This window comes from Hemitrygon akajei, chromosome 5, assembly GCF_048418815.1.
Source record: "Hemitrygon akajei chromosome 5, sHemAka1.3, whole genome shotgun sequence".
NCBI classification, from domain to species: Eukaryota; Metazoa; Chordata; class Chondrichthyes; order Myliobatiformes; family Dasyatidae; genus Hemitrygon; species Hemitrygon akajei.
In genome coordinates this window covers 130395984-130410070 of record NC_133128.1, presented here as the reverse complement: position 1 = coordinate 130410070, position 14087 = coordinate 130395984, and the positions used below count along the sequence as shown (strand labels likewise).

Below are 14087 nucleotides of genomic sequence, written 5' to 3'. Positions count from 1 at the left end.
TGCCAGAAATGCTGTCTTGCCTGAGTGTTTTTGACATTTCTGGTTTTATTTAATATTGCCTACATTGTGTTATTTTAAATGGAAGCTTTCTTCCTGGGAGCAGTTGTTGACCATCTCCTTATTTCCACTCATTTAAGCCTGCAATTATTTGGCTTAGGACATGAAAATAAAACTGTTCCAAATATCTTTCTATTTTATTCTGTTATAGTTAAGTATTTTTAAACATGTGTACATTCACTGTCCCAGAAAAGACAGCAATGGAGAAATTCCAAAAGGAAGATAAATTCTTTCATCATTTTCCACATGATTGCTGGGCACTAAGGGCCTTAGAAATACTGCAAATCTTTCTGAAGCTGCTAAATGAATCTACTTTGTCAGACGAAGAAAACAAATTTGTGTTTAAAGCATTTTCTTTAAAAGGCAAAGAATTGCAGGACAGATTTCTACGAGGCTGTGTGAATCTAGATAATTAGGATTGCCACTTGGTTGTTAAGCTATTGCACTAAACAACAGTTTATCATTTTCCTTTTAGAGAGTCTTCCACTGAGCCCTTTCTTCAAATGGAATTTAGCTTCTGTCATTTTCATTTGATTTCATTATTTTTGCTCCTTTCAAACTGGCAGGAATTCCACACTATGAGATTGGTTCATTTGTCAGACTCTGATTGCAAGCTAAAATTTGATTTTCACAGTATGTTTCTTTCACGTAGTGCATGGTGCATTTCTGTTAGCTGAACACAAAGACTTTTGACAAATGATTAAGCAGCCCGTGCCTGTTCAGCACTGCTCCAGAATCCCATCGAGACAGTCAATCTTTTACATTTTTCAGAATATATTTGATATACTGGTTTACTTGCATGATTATCAGCATAATTGCCAATCTTACTATGCTGTTCTTCTCTGATTTTGCTGTGTAGTCTTTCAGTGAGGAAGAGAAATTGCCATAATTTGCTAAAACTAATTTGTTTGATCCATTGATGCACTCAGTCTGCTTTAGTTTGACTGTCAGTTACTCTTCTGATACCATGTTACATGAAAGTGACGTACAATGGATTCCAGTTATTTGGCCATTGGTTAATTGGGCCAGCCGCTTATTTGGGACCACTCGTAAAGAACAAATCAAATCAAGAGAATTACTGGCATTCACAGTGTTTATTTGGGACACTATGTCACTTAATTGGGCCAGGGAACTGTTGTGAAGTTCCTAACTGGAGTCAGTCATATGCACTTGTGTTACCGCTAACCACTACATCGTACTTTGAGCAAACTGTTTTAAAAAGTGTCAGTTGCATGTGTTTGTTTTCAAAAAGCAATGATTTTGGTAACTGATAGTTGGCAACAAATAAGCAGCAAAACAATTTGGAACTAAGCATTCAGGCTTGGAGATACTAGAAACTGCTGGGAGTGAAAATAAAATAATTTCATTACTTCCAACAGTTAGGAACTGTGAAAACTTTGAATGTTTCAACAATAATCTTGAATGTTACAATGAAAATGGAGATTTGGAGGATGCAATCATCAAACACATTGTATAAGGCAGAAACAGAATCAAGTTTAATATCACTAGCATATGTCGTGAGATTTATTGTCTTTCTGGCAGCAGTACAATGCAATGCATAATAATAGAGATAAAACATGAACTACAGTAAGTATATATACTAAACAGTTAAAAAAAAGTAGGGCAAAAACAGCAATAAAAAAGCAATGAGGTAGTGATCATGGGTTCAATGCCCATTTAGAAAAAGAATGGCAGAGGGGAAGAAGCTGTTCCTGATTCATTGAGTGTGTACCTTCAGGCTCCTGTACCTTCTTCCTGATGGTAGCAAAGAAAACTTGGAATGTCCTGGGTGATGGGGGTCCTTAATAATGGATGCTGCCTTTTTGAGGCATTGCTCCTTGAAGATGGATACTCCTTGGATACTACAGAAGCTAGTGCCCAAGATGGAGCTGACTAAGTTTACAATTCTCTGCAGCTTATTTCAATCCTGTGCAGTAGCCTCTCCCTCCCCCCATACCAGACAGTGATACATCCAGTTAGAATACTCTGTACTGTACATCTGCAGAAATTCATGAGTGTTATCAATGACATATCGAATCTCCTCAAACTCAAGAAGTATAGCTGCTGTCGTGCTTACTTTATAGCTGTATTGATATGTTCAACCCAGGACAGATGCTCAGAGATACTGACACCCAGGAACTTGGAATTGCTCACTCTTTCCGCTTCTGATCCCTCTATGAAGACTAGTGTGCGTTCCTTCGTGTTACCCTTTCTGAACTCTACAAGTAGTCCTTTCGCCTTATTGACATTGAGTGCAAGGTTGTTGCTGCGACACTGCTCATCTAGCTGATATCTCGCTCCCATATGCCCTCTTGTCACCATCTGAAATTCTGCCAACAATAGTTGTGTCATCAGCAAATTTATAGATGGCAGTTGAGCTGTACCTAGTCACACAGTAATGGGTTTAGCGAGAGTGGAGAAATGGGCTAAGCACACATCCTTGAGGTGCACCAGTGTTGATTGTCAATGAGGGGGAGATGTTATTTCTGATTTGCAGATTGTGGTCTTCAGTTAAGAAGTTGAGGGATCTACTTGTAGAAGGAGGCCCAGAGATCCAGGTTTTGGATATTTTCGTTCAGAACTGTATGAATGATTGTGTCAATAAACAGCATCCTGACATAACTATTTGTATTGAAGGCTGTCCATTATCTGCACAAGGTGTCTGCGCTGATTTGTTCACAGTCAACACTGTGGATGAATTCCTCCATCGATAACTATTAGGAACTACAATTTTATTACTGCAGTAATATTGTTAGCATTCTAATGTGTTCTGTATTGCATTTAAATACATAACTTTTTTACTCAGTTAAATGATAGTTTGGGCAGCATCCGTGGAAATGAACAGTAAAGTTTTGTGCCGAGACCCTTCGTCAGGACTGAAGAGGGAGGTGGCAGGGGCCCTATAAAGAAGGTGGGGGCAGGGTGGGAAGGAGAAGGCTGGTAGGTGCCAGGTGAAAAACCAGGAAGGGAAAAGATCAACTCTGCTTCACGTTCCCATTCGGATATGTCCATACATGGCCTCCACTACTTCATGATGAGGCCAAACTTAGGTTGGAGGAGCAACACCTCATATACCGTCTGGGTAGTCTCCAGTCCCTTGGCATGAACATTGAATTCTCCAACTTCCGGTAATTCCCTCCCCCTCCCTTGCCCCATCCCAGTTTCACTGTGCCTCCTCCTCCAGCTGCCTATCACCTCGCTCATGGTTCCCCTCCTTCTACTACCCATAGTGCTTTCCCCTTGTATTTCTTCTTCACCTTTCCTGCCTATCTCCTCCCTGCTTCCCCTCCCCTGTCCCTTGATCTTTCCCCTTACTTGTTTTTCACCTGGCACCTACCAGCCTTCTCCCTCCCACCCTCCCCCCACCTTCTTTATAGGGCCCCTGCCCCCTCCCTCTTCAGTTCTGACGAAGTGTCTCGGCCCAAAACGTTGACTGCTCGTTTCCAACGATACTGCCTGACCTGCTGAGTTCCTCCAGCGTGTTGTGCGTGTTGCTTTGACCCCAGCACCTGCAGAGTATTTTGTGTAAATGATAGTTTGTGTTTTTTGTACATTTTTAGCTATTTTTATGAAGCTCTCTCTAATTGGGAGAGCTAACTAGTTGGGCGAAAATCTGGTCCCAATGTCCCAATTAACTGGAATCCATTCTAATTATATTTTTGTGCTGGTTTTTCTCGGAAATGGTATTTAATTTTATTCATAGTTTTGGCTTGTGGATGTACTTTGTTGTGTTACACCAGAATCAACAAAAGAACAAGTTGTATTAGATTTAATAATGAGCCAGATATGTTTGCCAGCAGTACACGAACATTTATCATATTCAGTGTAGTGTTTGAAAGAAATAAATGCAGAAAGGTTGTATTCAGGAGAGTCTGACTGACTATGGTAAATGGGGCAGATCCGCTAGTTCATAATACAGCAAAAAAAACTTTTCAAAGAATAATTTAGAATATAAGACAAGTTTGTATCTTTTTTTGGGGGTAAGAACACATTTCCAAATTTTAAAAAATACCATTGAGAGTTAAACATGTAAGGAACAACATAAAATTAAAATAGCTAAATAACTAATGTGTTTAAAGTCATAGTCATACAGCATAAAAACAGGCTTTTCATCCCAATTCATCTCTGCCAATTTTGTTGCCTAGTGAGTTAGTTCTATCTGTCTGCATTTAGCCCATTGCCCTCTAAACCTCAATTACTCATATAGTTATCCAGACGGCTTTTGAATGTTGCTATTGTATCTGCCTCAATGATTATTTCTGGCAGCTCATTTGAAATATACACCACCCTTTGTGCAAAGAAGCTGCTTCTGATATCGCTTTTAAATCTCTTGCCTCTGATTTTAAACCTGTATCCTCTTGTTTTTAGCTCGGGGTAAAGATCTATGTGCCTTCACCCTTTATGTACTCCTCATGATCTTGTATACCTCAAGTCACCCCTTCAGTCACCTCTGTTCCAGGGAATAAAGTCCTGGTCTACACATCCTCAGGGTCCCAAGTCCAAGCAACGTCATGGTAAAATTTCTGGTAACTGGTAGTGATACATAGAATAAGAAAAGGTAAATGTTAGTGGAAGGAAGTTTGTAAGTGACATTTTTTTTACAGTTAATTTAAGAAGAAGTTGGTCAAAAGAACTGTTGGCTTCTTGAAAATAGATGGACGTGATCTGTAAATGAAAATAAAATACTCGCTTGTTGAATAATTAACTCAAAGCAACCAATGCTTCACAGTAATTAATGCAACAGAATAGATAGATAGATAGATAGATAGATACTTTATTCATCCCCATGGGGAAATTCAACATTTTTTCCAATGTCCAATAGCAGCAATGAAAAAGAAAATGACATTCAAAGTAACAAGTGAGCTGGTTTCCATCTCAAAGTTTTAAAGATCAAAACATCGTGAATAAAGTTCTACATTAATGAAGCTATTTCTTAAGATTGCATTACCTCCACTATTGAGCAAAGATGCAAGACGGAAACCAGGTAATTCTAGAGTAGTTAATGAGAAATGACTAAAGTCTGTTATTGATTGAATGTTCAGATGATTATAAAGTTCCCATGGAAGTGTCATGCTTCTTGTCAAGCCACTTCTAGATATAATGTGCCATTAAAGCAATTGGCTGAAGACTGGCTTCTGTGATTGTGGGGATCTCAGGAGCACCTGAGATGGGTAATCTGTTCCACACTTTTAATTATGATTGTGAATGTCTTAGTTTTCTTTCTAGTGCTTGCAGTCTAGGCCCTACCATTGCTAAGATGGTTTTGGAGTGTTCTCCTGTTAGCAGAGTAATTATCCATCACTGCTCACAAGATGTGTAAGACTATAACATTCTGATCTGCTCAATTGATTACTGGCTTGCTTAGCTGTGTCCATTGCATGATTTTTTTCTTGGCTAACATGTAAGAACTATGTTACAACTTCATTGGGTTGGTACCTCAATTTTAGATGTATCTGATATTTCTCTTGATGTGCCCTTCTGAATTTCTTACTGAACTAAATTGGTGTCTTAACCTGATTTTTAATTGTAAAGTGAGGGATCTGCTGTGCTATGAGGTTAAACATAGTGATGATGTGCATTGTTCCTGCTGATAGACCATAGCTATTTGTTGTTCCCAGTTTTGAGCTGCCAGATTGGTTCTATGTTCTACACAATAAAATGAAGGGTTTATTCTATAATATGATTGTATTTCCCTGCAGTTTAGAAGGTTAAGGAGTAATTTGAGGCTTCTAAGATGTGCTCCAGTTTGAGTTTGATCTGGATACTGAGATACCTTATTCATTATTGACACCCCTGATTTAAAAAAAAGCTTATTAAAATTACTGTAACTGAAAGTGAAAAGTATTAAATATTTTCAAGAAATAAAAAGATTACACCAACTCATCTGCAGTTCCAGAATCTCTCTTGTAGAGTGATAAGTGAATCAATATGAGTTCTGCCTCATGCACCAGCTTTCTCTGCATTGAGTCGCCAGTTACTCTCTTTGGTGTGATGGGCAGGCTGTATTTCACCAGAGTCCCAAAACATACTCCAGTCCCTGTCACAGAAAGATTACCAAGACAACAGGGAAAAAGATGTGTGGATGTATTCACTGTCTTCTGAAGAAATACAATATGAACCCTTTGCTATATTTGCCCTGGTTTATTTTCAGAGAGGTGATTCAACAGTGTAATACTCCACTTAGTGACAGATGTGGAACCATCCAATAATCTGCAAGTTCAGACCTAACGCCCTGTCCACTGTAAGTCCAATGGAATGCCTAAGCACTGGTGGTGCCTATCAGAGCTGTTAGCCACAACTAGGATGATTCATCAAAGTAGAAAATGATGTTGAAACAAGGAAGCTAGTTTTGCAGATTGGGAAGTTGAGGATTTGAGGATATTGTCTAAAAATGAAGACAGAAGCTTTCCTGTGTAAAATTAGGGAATTGCTACCATGTGGAAATTTTGAATATTTCAAATGCCAGTAGAAGGTAGCATACTTGTACATTTTAAATCTCAGACTCAAATATTAATTAAAAGTTATAGAGCACAGAATCAGGCACTTGGAGAGTTTAATTGGTCTAATTTGGTCCTGTATTCTGATGCTTGCAGTCAAAATCAGAATCAGATTTAATATCCCTGGCATATGTCGTCAAATTTGTTGTTTTGGGGGAGCAGATGTTGCAATACATATTTTTAAAGAAACTATAAATTACGATAAAACAGAGCAAAAATTATGTAGTGAAAAAGAGCGCAAAAAATCTTTAAAAAATTGAGGTGGTGTACATGGGTTCATTGTCTATTCAGAAATCTGATGGCGGAAGGGAGGAAGCTGTTCCTAAAACACTGCGTGTGTTTCTTCAGGTTCCTGTACCACCTCCTTGATGCTAGCAATGAGAAGAGGACATATCCTTGGTGATAGGGGTCCTTAATAATGAATGCCACCTTTTTGAAGAATTGGTTTTTGAAGATGTCCTCTATGCTAGGAAGAGTAGTGCCCATGATGGACTAGCCTTCAGCTTTCTGCAGCTTCTTCAGCTCCTGTGCAGTCGCTCCTCCATATGATACGGTGATATATCCAGTTAGAATGCTCGCTACAGTACATCTGTAGAAATTTGTGAGAATCTTTGATGCTGCACCAAGACCCCTCAAATAAAACCACTGTTGTGTCTTCTTTCTAATTGCATCAATACGTTGGGCCTTGAATAGACCTTCAGAGATATTAACACCCAGGAACTTGAATCTGCTCACCCTTTCCTTCACTGATCACTCGATGAGGACTGGTGTGCGATCCCTTGACTTCCCCTTCTTGAGGTCCACAATCAATTCACAAAATGTTGGAGGAACTCAGCAGGCCAGGCAGCATCTGTGGAACAAAATACAGTCAACGTTTCTGGCCAAAACTCTTCGGCAGGACTGAAGAAAAACAGCTGAGGAGTAGATTTCAAAGAGAACCGCCAGGCGATACGTGAAACTTGAAGGGGGAAGGATGAAGCAAAGAGAAGTTGATTAGTGAAAGAGACAGAAGGCCATGGAAGAAAGAAAAAAGGTGGGGGGGGGGGGAGGAGCACCAGAGGGGTGTGAAGGGCAGGCAAGGAGATAACATGAGAGAGGGACAAGGGGATGGGAAGTGCTGAAGGTGGGGGGCGGGAAGCATTACTGGAAGTTGGAGAGATCGGTGTTCATGCCATCAGGTTGGAGGCTACCCAAACGGCATATAAGGCATTGTTCCTTCAACCTAAGTGTGGCCTTTTCCTGACAGTGGAGGAGGCCATGGATGAACATGTTGGAACTGGAATGGGTTTGGGAAGTGGAATTAAAATGGTTATCCACTGGGAAATTCCACTTGTTCTGGTGGACGGAGCGTAGATGTTTGGAAAAGCTGAGATGTCTTGACCTTTGTTTTTGCAACATTGAGGGAGAGGTTGTTTTCTTGACACCACTGTGTCAGAGAGATGACTTCTTCTCTGTAGGCCATTTCATTATTGTTTGAAATAAGGCCAATCAATGTAGTGTCGTCGGCAAATTTAATGCAGATTAGAGCAGTGGCTGGCAACACAGTCATGGGTATACAGAGGGTAAAGGAGGGGACTTAGTACACAGCCCTGAGGGGCTCCTGTATTGAGAGTCAGAGGGGTGGAGTTAAGAGAGCCCACTCTTACCTCCTGCTGGCGATCTGACAGGAAGTCCAGGATCCAGCTGCACAAGGCAGGGTCAAGGCCGAGGTCTGTGAGCTTCTTGTTGATCCTGGATGGAACTATAGTGTTGAATGCTGAACTGTAATCCAAGAACTGTAGTCCCATATCTAAGGAAGGATGTACGGACATTGGGGAGTGTCCAGAGGAGGTTTAAAAGATTGATTCTGGGGATCGAAGATTTGTCTGGGTCTGAACTCACTGCTGTTCAGAAGAATGAGAAAGGGGTAAAAATGAGGAGAATCTCATTGAAGGGTACCAAATATTGAAAAGCTTGGATAGAGTGGATGTGGAAAAGTTATTTCCAGTTGTGGAGAGTCTTGGACCAGAGGACATAGCCTTAGAAAAGCAGGACTTCCCTGTAGAACAGTGATGAGGACGAATTTCTTTAGCCAGGCAGTGGCTAATCTGGATTTCATTGCAACAGACAGCTGTAGAGGCCAAGTCATTGGGAATGCAGTATTTACAGTGGAGGTTAATTGTTTCTTGATTAGTAAGACATCAAAAATTATTGGGAGAAGGCAGGAGAATGGGGTTGAGAGAGAAAAATAATCAGCCATGATCAAATGGAGAATTGACTTGATTAGCTGAATTTATAAGTTATGCTCCTGTGGCTTATGTTCGTATGGTCTTTATTTATGTAACTCCCTGATTAAGATTTTTACTGCTATGCTGTAAGTATTTCATTTAGCAATTCTGTTAGAACAGTCTGTTCATTCTGCTTTCAGCCTGTTTAGGTTTGGACTGAGAAAAGGGGCTTTGTTGCTCAACTTCGGAATTGATGTCAGCCAATCAGGATGGTTGAATTGGGAGAAGGTTCTAAAGAACACTGGGTGGAGGGTTTTTGTGAGGGACACTGGTGTGGGCTGAGGTCTTTGTTGGCGGGAGCTGGAAGAAGACTGGAGGGAAGATGGCTAAGGATGCTGTCCCCATTGTGCAAGGTGCTTTGTGTGATGAATGGCTTCAAGAAGGAAGGAGCAGTACTCCCATGGGAGAGCCCGTTTGTTTCAGATGTATTTCAAGCGACATTTGGAACTTGCTGTGTGTACATTGACAACAAAGGCTTCTGGAAGACTTCAGCTCTACTGTGCACGTGTGACTGTTTAAATGTAATGGGCCCTTTTTGGTTTTTTTCTTTTTTCTTTCTTTTAATAACTGGTTGCTTAAGTTACCATTCTTAAATGTACTTCTTTATAATTGTATGCAGTGTACGATCTGTTATTTCTTGCTGATTGGCAGTAAATCACAAAACATTCACACAAACTGTGGGTTTGGGTGGACAAGACATCCCAACCCCATGGATTTGGCGGGATCAAAGTCACATACACCCAAGACGTATGAAGCCCAAGAATGGTGGTTTTCTCGCCGTGGAGTGCAGTGGCGGTTAGTGAGGGACTAACGAGCCGCATTTCCAGAGACACCTAGGAAAAAGGGGTTTCACTTATTTTTGAGGCTTGTTTTCACAAATTTGCAGCAATGCTTTGCTATTTTTGATTATATCTCAAAAGTATTTAATTGTTTACAGGATTGTGGCAAGGGTTGGCAATTTTAAGTTCTTGGGGGTCTGCATGTTGAAGGATCTGCCCTGGGCCCAACATATTGAGGCATTCATGAAGAAGAAATGCCAGTGGATCTACTTCATTGGCAGCTTGAGGAGGTTTGGTATTATCAAAGACTTGCAAATTTCGACAGAAGTATAGTGAAGAGTGCTTTGACTGATTGCACCACAGCTTGCATTGGAGGCTCCAGTGCACAGGATCGCAAGAAATTACAGAGAATTAGAGTCTTAGCTATCTCCTTCACAGGCACAACCCTCCCCAACATCAAGGATATCTTCAAGAGACAGTGCTTCTGAAAGGTGGCATCCATCACTGAAGACCCTTAACAACCACAGTATGTCCTCTTTTGATTACAAATATCATTGAGGAGGTTCACGTATTTGAAGACCCACACTCAAGCATTCAGAAACAGCTTTGAAGCCTTCACAGTCAGAGTTCTGAATGGTCTGTGGACCCATGAACAGAACCTTTTTTTCCCCTTTTTGCATCATTTATTTTGTAATTTATAGTAATTGTATGTCTTTGCAATGCAATATAACTCGGAGTCCTGCCATGTGCAGAAGTTCGCTGACGACACGGCCATAATGGGGTGTGTCAGGAATGGACAGGAGGAGGAGTATAGGAAACTGATACAGGACTTTGTGATATGGTGCAACTCAAACTACCTGCGTCTCAATATCACCAAGACCAAGGAGATGGTGGTGGACTTTAGGAGACCTAGGCCTCATATGGAGCCAGTGATCATTAATGGAGAATGTGTGGAGCAGGTTAAGACCTACAAGTATCTGGGAGTACAGTTAGACGAGAAGCTAGACTGGACTGCCAACACAGATGCCTTGTGCAGAAAGGCACAGAGTCGACTGTACTTCCTTAGAAGGTTGGCGTCATTCAATGTCTATAGTGAGATGCTGAAGATGTTCTATAGGTCAGTTGTGGAGAGTGCCCTCTTCTTTGTGGTGGCGTGTTGGGGAGGCAGCATTAAGAAGAGGGACGCCTCAAGTCTTAATAAGCTGGTAAAGAAGGCGGGCTCTGTCGTGGGCAAAGTACTGGAGAGTATAACATCGGTAGCTGAGCGAAGGGCGCTGAGTAGGCTACGGTCAATTATGGAAAACCCTGAACATCCTCTACATAGCACCATCCAGAGACAGAGAAGCAGTTTCAGCGACAGGTTGCTATCGATGCAATGCTCCTCAGACAGGATGAAGAGGTCAATACTCCCCAATGCCATTAGGCTTTACAATTCAACCGCCAGGAGTAAGATATGTTAAAGTGCCGGGGTTGATTGTATTTAATGTATCTAAGTAAACTACTTAAGAACTTTTTAAAAGCTATTATTAATGCTTTTTGAGAGAGTGATTTAGATGCATATCATATTTTTACTGAGTTAAGTATTGTATGTAATTAGTTTTGCTAAAACAAGTGTATGGGACATTGGAAAAAATGTTGAATTTCCTCATGGGGATGAATAAAGTATCTAACTATCTATCTATCTATCTACTACCACAAAACAGCAAATTTCACATCATATAAGACTCCTTCATTTCCAGGACATCCATGCTCACCCCATCATCCCAGTACCTTTACAGTGATAGAGTTCCTATTGTCCTCACCTGATACCCCATGAGCCTCTGGATCTAACATATAATTTCTTGCAACTTTTGCCATCTTTAACTGGATCCTTGCACATCTTTACTTCACCCCCACTCTCCACTTTCTGCAGGAAGCACTTCCTCCATGATCCCCTTGTCTATTCGTCCCTCCCTTCTAATCTGCTCCTGGCACGCATTCCTGCAAGAGAGAGAAGTGCTACACCTGCCCGTTCACCTCCTTCCTGACCTCTATTCAAGGCCCCAAACAGTCCTTCCAGGTGAGGCAGCATTTTACCTGTAAATCTGGTGAGGTCCTTTTTTTGTATCCAGTGATCCCAATGTTGCCTCCTTTATGTTGGTGAGACCTGACATAAATTGGGAGACCACTTTGTTGAGCACCTCCGCTCCATCTGCCAAAAATGGAATTTTCCAGTTGCCAACCATTTTAATTCCTATCCCTATTCCAACATGTTGGTCTATGGCCTCCTCTTCTGCTATGATGAGCTCACTCTCAGGATGGAAGAACAACACCTCATATTCCTTCTAGCTAGCCTCCAGCCTCCAAGCATGAACATCAATTTCTCTTTTTGCTGATTGTTTTTCCTCTTTTTTTTCTTTTTCCCTCTTCCTTCCCTCTCTTCTATTCCTCACTCTGGCCTTTCACCTTTGCTCACCTGCCTATTGTCTCCGCCTCGTGCCCCTCTTTCTTCCTTTTGTCCCATGGTCCACTCTCCTCTCCTGTCAGATTTCTTCTTCATCATATCTTTACCTTTTCCACCCACCTGGTATCACCTATCACCTTCTAGCTAGTCCTCCTGCCTTGCTGCCTTCCCTCTTCCTTTCCAGTCCCAATGAAGGGTCTCAGCCCAAAACATTGACTTTTTATTCATTTCCATAGATACTGCCTGACCTGCAGAGTTTTTTGCAGCATTTTATGTGTGTTGCGCTGGATTTCCCGAATCTGCAGAATCTCATGTGTGACAATGATAATAAGCTTGATTCCAGCATTTTGGATTATTTTGAGGTTGTGAAACGTAATTTTTAATTTTTTTGTGTGCAGTGATTGCATTTGCTGTCTTTAACAGCTACAGGTGTTCTCTCTCCCCCCCCCCCCCCCCTTTACAAAGGCAGAGCGTTCCTATGAAACCTTTCTTAAGCCAAAATGGCGTAAAGCGAAGAACCATTAATTCATATGGGAAAAATTTTCTTAAGAGCAAAAATCCTCTTTGTAATGTGAAAACAGGTTACTAATGTAGGTCTTTTGTAAAAGCGAAGTGGCGTATAGCGGGGTACACCTGTATTATGTGAATAAATAGTTGGTAAGAAAAAAGGTAAAAACTGTTGATACAGTAAATGTGCCTTGAGGTAATCAGTATCGCGAAGGTGTAGAGTGAGTGCAAGATAAAGTACTCATACTGTTCTTTTTTAAAGGCAAATGTAAATGATGGTTCGTGTATTTCACGCACTCTATTTAACATTGGTTCTTTCGTGTTGTAAGCTACCCTGCAAACGCAGGTGCATTATTCGTTCCTTTGGCAAATGAGCCTGCCTTGAAGAAAGAAACTAAAAAAGAAGAGCAAATTGAAACCTACAAATTATCCCCACCATGAACCCCCTCCCCAAATTAGCTTTGTGGTGAATGTTTTATTGGGGGCTAAGTTGTAAGCAAATTGCTTCCCAGTTCGATGGCTAAGTAAACTGCACAGACAACCAACTCTCCTCCCTGCACTACTAAATGCTGCTATTTTCTGTAACTTCCTGTGTACATAAATTGTAAAAAGTGCAAGAAAGTTTTGCACATATCTGCATGGTTCAGCTTCCCTGTCTGGAGATAAAGCATTCAAAACAACGATGATTAAGCTTGACAGTGTGAGCATTTGTGCTGCGGTATCAAGCCTCTGACATCTGTGTCCACGACATAATTTTTAAATATTATTCAGTGGAATATTGAATAGAAGCAAAGATTCTGCCGTGTTAGGTTTATTGCCTTTATTATAGCAGAATCTTGATTAAGTAGAAAATTATATTTTGTCAGGTAGAAGTTGGACAGAAAAATGTTGGCAAGGTACTAAAGGGACAGATAATTATAATACTTTCCAAGTAAATATCAGCAGAATAAGTACCTGCCCTAATTTCAAACTTAATTGTGTGAAGTGACCTGTATTTAACTTTAAATGTTAAAACAATTTCACTGAAGAATTGCAGTCTGTCATCTTTATATGTTTTTGAGGCTCTGATCATGTTATTGAAAGGTTCTTTTATTTGCGCTTTATAATTTAATGTGCATAATTGCCATGTATATTGTATATAATTAGAGGGACAGATCTGCTCAATTCTAACCATTCAGTGCTTGGAACAATAGCATGAGAAGTTGCTGATTTAAATCAAGCCTTTCAAGACTGGGTATTAAATATATGGTTAGAGCTCCTTCAGTCGATAAAGGTTGAAGAAAAATTGACTTCAGTGAAGCTTTATGCCAGAGCGTTTGATATTTTTGTCTTTTTATTTGTTGAGTTGCAGGATGTGAGAGATTCGTTCAATGTGTTTGAATGCTCATTTTCCTTCACTTTGATAACAGAGTTATAAAGGGGTCAATGTAATTCTCTTTCTCCCTGCACATAAAACCTCTGAGTGCAGTAATTTTGACAATTGTAGATGCTTATCAGTTTTGAATTAAAGGTTGTAGTCTTTCCAGTTTGAGTTTTT

The 14087-nt window shown here is 40.5% G+C and overlaps 1 protein-coding gene across 1 annotated transcript in view; it reads left to right on the top strand.

Annotated features, from left to right (window-relative positions):
• bard1 (BRCA1 associated RING domain 1) overlaps window positions 1-14087 on the top strand; it is a 251067-nt gene that overhangs the window by 63238 nt on the left and 173742 nt on the right. The gene's annotated exons all lie outside the window — the stretch shown is intronic.